At 35.4% G+C, this 8,731-nt stretch overlaps 1 non-coding gene across 1 annotated transcript; it reads right to left on the reverse strand.

Moving 5' to 3' along the window:
* Positions 1-8,097: 8,097 nt before the first annotated feature.
* Positions 8,098-8,204, reverse strand: LOC141700701 (small nucleolar RNA R71). The gene has a single exon (XR_012566463.1). It is a non-coding gene; the product is annotated as a small nucleolar RNA R71 (small nucleolar RNA).
* Positions 8,205-8,731: the final 527 nt, after the last annotated feature.

An 8,731-nucleotide genomic window follows, 5' to 3' on the forward strand; every position in this document is an offset into this window, starting at 1 on the left:
TGTGGTGCTTCTATGATTAAATATTTTGGCTGTGACTCCACATTTATTGGAGCCACATCAATCTGAATTTGAGATGGTGCAGTGACTGAGTCTTTAGCTTCATTTTGCACTGTGTGTGTTCCCTGTGCATCCCCAATGGTTTTGGATTTGTTCTTTCTGGCATAAGTTTGGGGTGAGCTAATGTCCCTTACCCTCTTGGCCTGTGCTCTTAACTGAGAGCTTTGTTCAATAGTCAGATCCTTTTGGGAGGATGCAACTAGTAAAGAGCTTAAGTCCTTTTTAAGCACTGCAGTTTGTTGAGAAATTGCAGTGTGGCTAGGCTGGGAAACACTCACCTCACCAACCTTATCCCTAGGGCTTCTTTGATGTTCAGGAAATTTGAGAGGTTGGAATAGTAGGGACAGTGGTGCTTACCTCACTTACCTGAGGGCCCTCCATGATTGGAAAATAGAAAAGGGGCACCGCACTGTGATGACTTGCTCTGTTAAGATCTGCAAGCACTCTTCTTTCTTGAACCCAACAATCCAGTTTGTTGGTTGGGTTCTCAATAAAAATATTCTCAACAAAATGGTTAGCAAGAATCATGAAGAATCTAGCATAATAGATATTTTTAGTTCTCTTTTTAATTTCCCCTAACTTGTAACCTAACTCAAACATGATCATGTCACTGAAGTTATGGTATTTATCAGTAACTAGAATATAAAGCATATTAAGCGTAGCAGTGTTGACGGAATCAAAGTTACTTATCTTACTAGAAAAAACTTTGGTAACTACATCATACAAATAACTCCACTCTTTCCAAAGACCTAGCCTTCTAATCTCACTTAACTTAGTGGTAGGAAGAGCATAGTCAATAGAATTTAGCATGGTAACTAAATTAGCATCTGTGTGTGGTTCAGTAGTAGTGTTCTCAGGAATCTTAAAGCATGCTTGAATTACATCTATGCTTTAATTACTTCATGTTCTCGTTCAAGTTACTTTCTTAAAATCTCCTCTTTCTTTAAGGATTCTGTAAGTTCATCCTTAGAAACCTTGCATTCTAATTTCAGTTTTTCAAATTCAATAAATTGAGACTCTAGAACATTATTCCTCTCACTTAAAAATAAACTATTTTCTTTAATTTTAGCATTTTCCTTGGTGAGGGACTTAAGTGTAACACGCAGGTGATATAATTCAGTAGACATGTCATTTATTGCATCATTACACTCAGCTTTAGATAAATGAGCTAGATTGGTTGTGATTACCTGATTGCTTGATGAACTTGTTTCTATTTCATCTGACTTGGCCATTAGGGCTAGATTGACATACTTGATATCTTCATCTTCATCCAGTCCATCTACAGCCCAGTCATTCTCCTGTGTGATGAAAGCCTTTTCCTTTTGCTTGAACAACTCAAAGTATTTCTACTTATAATCAATAGGCTCAAACTTCTTTTTGCTCGAATCAGACTTTCTACACTCACTAGCAAAATGACCTGCCAAGCCACATTTGAAACATTAAAATTTTGACTTATCAACCATATTTCTGTTTGGCTTGGCTGCTCCAAAGTTCTTCTTGAATTTGAGCTTGGCAAATCTCCTGAATAAGAGTGCTAGATGCTCATCAATATCATCCATGTCATCTTGGCTAAACTGTTCTTTATTTTCATCTATCAGCCCTTTACCCTTGCTTTCACAGACCTTTGATGTAGATTCAATAGCTTCCACCTTCACCTCATTCTCCTTCTCTAGTTCAGCAACTAGTGCAATGGATCCTCCCTTCTTTCTTCATTTCTCCATCCTTTCATCTTGTTATATTTCAAGCTCATAGATTTTCAAGATGCCATACAGTCTCTCCAAGGTGAATTCCTTGTAATCTTATGAGTTTCTCAATGAGACTGTCATTGGCTTCCACTCATTTGGGATAGATCTATGGAACTTGAGGTTAGAGTCTTTTGTCTGATAGACTCTTCCATGCAGTTTTAAAGCATTCAGTAGTTTCTGAAACCTACTAAAAATATCAGTAAGTGACTCACTTTCTTCACAGTGAAAGTGCTCATATTGCTGAATCAAGAGTCGCATCTTATTCTCCCTTACTTGCTCAGTACCATCACAAATAATCTGTATTGTATCCCAAACCTCTTTGGTTGTTTTATAGTTAATGATGTTATTAAACATATCACCATCAACACCATTAAATAGTATGTTCATGGCCTTCTTATCTTTTCTAACTTGTTCAATGTCTGGGTCAGACCATTCATGCCTAGGTTTTGGAACTGATGGTTCATTCCATATAGTAGCTCTCATAGGGACATGAGGACCTCTTTCAATACAATCCACATAAGCTTCATCTTGAGAAAGAAGATGTAGGTACATCTTCACCTTCCAGTGGTGATAGTTTTCTTTATCCAGAAATGAAATTTTAACTCCAACATCCTTTTTGTTCATCTTGTTGATTGTTGTGATCTTTACACTCTTCGTACTTCAAGAGCTTGCTCTGATACCAATTGTTATTCCCTAACAATACAACAAGAATTACAGAAGGGGGAGTTGAATGTAATTCTGGCTACTTTTTGAGATTTTAAAATTGTTCTAACTTAATATATATATAACAGTGTTTGATTTGCAGTAGTGCGGAATAAAAGAGTAATAGAAATCAAAACACTAAGTAATAAAACACAAGCTTTAAAACTTTCTGGTGGATTTAAAAGTATCCACCAGATATATATATATATATATATATATATATATATATATATGAAAGTGATTGTTCTAAATCCAATCATGTATGATGAGTTAGGAAGAACTTTCTTGTATTCCTATTTGATTTTATTGAAATTAATAAAAGACTTGTTTTGGTTTTATTATAGGCTTTATCTATTTAAAGTGTTTTAAATAAGATGCTCCATAGTTTAGAGTAAAGCTTCTAGAATTATAATGAGATTCTAATAGTGAGATCTAGAAGATGATAACTCTAGACTTAAACAGTTCCTGATCATAGGATAACTAATCGGATGTTAGTAGATCCGCAAAGATTGGTACATACTATGCTTGCTCCCTTCAGGAGGATGTCTGTTCTCATAGGCATTTATATGGTGACACTATAGCTAGTATGTAGGTGCTTATTAGGGAATAAGTTTACTGAACATGACTCGATAAGTTGAACAACTAATGGAGATTACTCACGTGTCAATAGTTATTCACTGAGTGATAGTTGTACAAGTGTCCTTAGACTTGAGATCGTTAAAGTTATCTTGTATATAATGAACTGTGCTTTGGTTTAGTCCTTAGTCTCAAGGACATCCATTAGGTCTATTCTGGGCATAGGGATTTGTGTATAGAAATAGTTAACGTCAATAGAGGATCTACCCCTTCCAATATAGGAAGAGAATATCCTATGTTATTCTTAGTATGCGAGTTCTGGAATCTCTGGCCAGAGTGTATGAAATTAGAAAGGAGTTTCTAATTTGCATTAATATGAACTTTGCATTATGAATAAGAAATCATATGATTAAATTTGATAGGCCTGACACGAGATCCATGCCTTGTATTTCATCAGGATATGGTATGGGTAGAAGGAATTCGTTGTACGATAACTAGTCACTGACAGGTTCTTGGTATTCTAAGCAGTGAATTCATATTATCCGGATAGTCGCGATATGTTGAGAAGCATCACTCACGATGTAGAATAAATATAATTAATCAGTTAATTATATTTAGTGAATTTTAGTATTCATGTAAATAATTAATAAAAGTTTATTATTATTTATTTCTACTACCGGCATAATATTGAACCTACAGGGTCACATCATAAAAGAATATTTTCTTTGATGAAATAATGAGAGAGAAAATTATTTTCTAAATAGTTTAGAAAAAGAAATAATGATTAAAATAGTTTTAATTATTATTAAAGCATTTTATAAAGATAAAATGTGGGCCTAATATATATATAGATATTGATATATTATGAAAAACTCTAGGAGAGCCCTATAAATAGAATGAGATGGCTCATTCTAAACATACACTTGATTTTGTGAAAACCCTAAGAAGAGCTAGCCTCCATCTTCTTCTTCTCTCTCTCTCTCTCTCAAAACTCCATTTTTATAAAAGCTTAGTTTTATAAAAAGCTTCATCGAAGAGGATCATTCTTGGTGGATACCGGTAGAGTGCTTCACACACTGAGAAGCAACTGCTAGCAACCATATTATAAAGCTTCGATTTTCAAGGTATGGTTATGATTCCTCCGTTTTTCTGATTTATACGTTTTTCTATATGTGCGATACATGATTTTTACGGAATAATTGTTATATCACGCTTCGGCTCATCCGTAAATTCCATCAATATATATATATATATATATATATCAGATTGAGAACTCTGTGAAGCTTTGAATAGCTCACAGCTGCTTTACAAGTTGAACAAACAAAACTACAGATAAATTCTTACAAAATACAGCTTGATATGTTTCTCTGAAAAATAAGCTTGCTTAGTTAATTATTCTACTTGCTACACTTGGTTTATATATCACCAAGTTTACATGACAGTAAGACAAGATAATAAAACAAAATTATATCTAGTCTAACTCCATGCTACTTCATTACTTTATTCCAGCATCTTTGAACATCTTCTTAGTTACATGAAAATGGTAATGCTTTTTTGTTCTCAAAATCCTGCTTAACAGGCTGCCACATTCCTTTTGCAAATACCTGACACATGTGACTGTGTTATCACTATCAACAGCTATTTTGAATATGATCATCCATCGGGAGTATGTTGAACATCCATCGGGAATATGTTGATCATCCGTCGGGAGCCTTGTAGATCATCCGTCGGGAGTCTATCTGTCACTTTACTCTATTTCATTTATACAGAATTACAAGACATCTTATATTTACAATTAGCCAACCTATTCTGCATATCAATCTAGTAGTCAACATGACTTAGAGAATCCTACAGAATCTACTAGACTAAAATATGTTGTTTGCAGGAATGTGCTACAGACTTATTTGTTACATAAGCTACACTCTCGATGGATATCAAATTGTCATCCGTCGGGACTATAAAGTTCATCCGTCGAGACTATATTAGAATATCCGTCGAGAGCTACAAAATTCACTAAGTCAAATCTACTAAGGTGTTTTGTTTAACTTATCATCAAGTTCTCAACATATTCCTAACACTTTCTCATCTTAACTTTAGCAAAATCAATGAGCTGGTTAAGAAAGATTTGGTGAGAGGTCTTCCATATATGCTTTATTCTCTTGATAGCTTATGTGACTCAAGTCAAAAAGCAAAGAAAAAGAGAACATCATTCAAAGGCAAAATAGAATCATCAATCAAGAAGCCATAAGAACTGTTGCACTTGGATATTTTTGGACCTGTTAACATCATGTCAATTAAAAAAGAGGACACTTTGGTCATTATTGATAAATTTACTAGATCTATTTGGGCATATTTTTTACAAAAAAGATGAGACTCCAGAAATACTCTTGGATCACATCAGACTGATTGAAAATGATTCAAAATATAAAGTACAAATACTGAGAAGTGATAATGGCACAGAATTCAAAAATTCCAAAATAGATGAACTCTGTAAATATAAGGGAATCTCTCAACAATTTTCAGCTCCAGGTACTCCTCAATAAAATGGAGTAGTTGAAAGGAAAGATAGAACCTTGATTTCGTCTAGAAGAATAATGCTTGCAGAAGCAAACTTACAAACCTATTTTTAAGCTAAAGTTGTCAACTACTTGTTACACTCAAAACCTGACTCTCATAAACAGGCATGGTATGAATCCTTATTAATTGTTTAGAGAAAAGAAACCAAGTTTAAAGCACCTTCACATCTTTGGATGCAAATGCTTTGTACTGAAAACACAATAACTTAGAAATTTTGATAATAAAGCTTATGAATGCATTTTTATTGGATATTCTCCGATTTTTGATCATCTTGACTGAGAAGACACCCTATCGTTGCATCTTTTCAGAATGGATGTCCATTTCGAGGAGATGCGAAGGGCCAAGGAGGCCGAGCAGCGTTGCCTCGAACGCTTATGTCGAGTGGCATTTATGACACTTTATAACGCTCCGTAAAGCTTTGAATTGATGGTTTGTACTCAAGTTGTTAGTGTTTTTAACGTGTTTTTGTAGTGTTTTTGCATTTCAGGCATTTATCAGGAATACAGGTGAATTAGCATTATTTTGATGCTAATAAGGTGTTAGAAGGATGTCTAGAATAAAAGCTCATGAAAGACCAACTCAAATCTGCAAGGAAAAGAAGAAGTCGGAATTTTCTCCAGGGAGTCAGCGCGCCGGCGCTGTAATAGCGCACGGCCACGCCAGGATTGCAGAAACTTAGCGCGCGACCGTGCCAGGTCAGAATTTCAGAGTCCTGTTTCTACTCTGATTTTGATCCAGAAGACTTCTAATCTGTATGGGCTGCTATATATACACAAATTATGCTCGTTTTTCATAACAAGACGTACCAGAGCTTAAGGGGAAGGTGTAAGAAGACCGAAGAGCACAATTCAACCAAGGCGAAGAGGATCTAGTTTATACTTGTGATTTTTTGGTTTAAGTTATAACTTTGGATACTAGTTTTCTTATTCGTGAACCTATACTCTTATTTCGTACTTGGTTTATTATTTATTCAGTATAAAGACTACATTTATTATACCATGCTTTCATCGGAACCCACGTTGATGATGAGTCCGATTATAGGCTAATCGTTATCGTGGGGTTGTATCGGATTTATTTATGAATTTCTTTAGTTAATTTATTTCGATACCTTAGTGTGAGGTGATTGTATGATAACCTAGTATTAGTTGTGCTTATTCGTCTTATGAGCGTCGGGAACTTATAAGATAGCGTGTTAATTCTTAATGAAGTGAAAGTAAATTTAAGGGTTTAGAACTTGCCATGCTAGCATAGGTTCATGTATTTGATATGCATGATTCATAGGTAATTTTAACCATCTTACTTTCCCTATATAATCATGATAGATAACTTGTATGTTAAACCGTTATATTGTCAAATTCTATAGACATATAGGGTCTCAATATAATTGGTGTCTATTCAATTTCTATCTCTTTTGTGGATGTGGTAGTATGGTAATCGTACAACGATAGTTGACGTTTATCAGTTTCGTGTTATATGATTAGTGTCATCACCATTACATGCTAAGGTTAAGAACAAAGAGGCTATTGAATGAAGTATTTAATGAAGTTAGAATCCCATGTTTGTTTCAGATAGTATTCAGTTCTCTTTACTCTCTTTAATACTCTTAGTTAATATTCTTAGTATAATCACTTAGTTAATTGTAGTATAAACAATCTTAATTTGTTGTTCGTCTTAGCATTGAATAATAACCATAACATTGTTGCATAAGTACATTGATTAAAATTAACTTAACCAGTCTATGTGGGAACGAACTAGAATTAATTCTAAATTACTTGTGATCGCGTATACTTGTTAATATTTAGTTTATGTGTTTGTCATCAGTGTTCGTTAAAGTTCAGTGACTCGGACATTGTTACTTAATTATTTCCTTGAATTGTTTCAGGTACTCTAGCGAGCGTGTATGCATACGCGTTCTCGGTCTCATAAGAGAACACTGGATAAAGCTGAGGAAAAAGTAGTAGTAGCTAAGAAAGTTTTCGAAGAAGTTCTTACAGAGGAGAAAGTTGAAGAAGAAATCTTAGTTGAGAAAGAAGATAAAGCTCTTATTGTAATGGGTGAACCAGAAGCGAATCCAAAGGCTTTGATGGACTACTCTCAACCGAAGATCAATGATATTCAGTCTAGCATTGTTCGACCAGCCATATCGACTAATACTTTTGAGATCAAGTCGAGCACGATTCAGATGATACAGAACTCAGTTCAATTTGGGGGTTCTCCGACAGAAGACCCCAACATGCACATCAGATATTTCATCGAGATATGTGACACTTTCAAGTTCAACGGAGTTTCTGAAGATGCTATTAAGTTGAGGCTTTTCCCATTCTCTCTACGGGATAAAGCTAAGTGCTGGTTACATTCTCTACCACCAGGGTCAATAACCAAATGGGAGGAACTTGCTCAAAAGTTCTTACCTAAATTCTTTCATATGGCGAAGACTGCGGCAATCAGAAACGCACTTACTCAATTCGCTCAACAATCTGGAGAATCTTTGTGTGAGGTTTGGGATCGCTACAAGGAGATGCTTAGAAAGTGTCCTCGCCATGGGATGCCTGACTGGATGATCATTAACTGCTTCTATAATGGATTGGGTGCTACTTCTAGACCCATGCTTGATGTAGCATCAGGAGGAGCCTTGTGGGCTAAAAGCTACGATGAAGCTTCTGAATTGATCGAACTGATGGCTGCGAATGAATACCAGAATCCTTCTCAGAGACTAACTTAGGGCAAGGTAGCAGGAATTCCAGAGTTGGATGCAGCTACTGCTATAACTGCTCAACTTAAGGATTTGACGATGAAGGTGGATTTTTTGGCTAATTATGGAGTTAATCAAATCACTAGTGTCTGTGAGCTTTGTGCTGGTGCCCGTGAGATTGATCAGTGTGCTATTTCTAGTGAATCAGCTTAGTTCGTGAGCAACTTTCAGAGGTCACATCAACCTGTGCCATCCACCTATCACCCTAACAACCGCAATCATCCTAACTTCAGTTGGAGTAACACTCAGAATGCGGTTCAACAACCTTATCAACAGTATCCAGAAAAGTAGTACACCCCCTAGTTTTCAGCAATCGCAATAT

The sequence above is a fragment of the Apium graveolens genome, unplaced genomic scaffold (assembly GCF_009905375.1).
Source record: "Apium graveolens cultivar Ventura unplaced genomic scaffold, ASM990537v1 ctg2793, whole genome shotgun sequence".
In the NCBI taxonomy this organism is placed as follows: Eukaryota; Viridiplantae; Streptophyta; class Magnoliopsida; order Apiales; family Apiaceae; genus Apium; species Apium graveolens.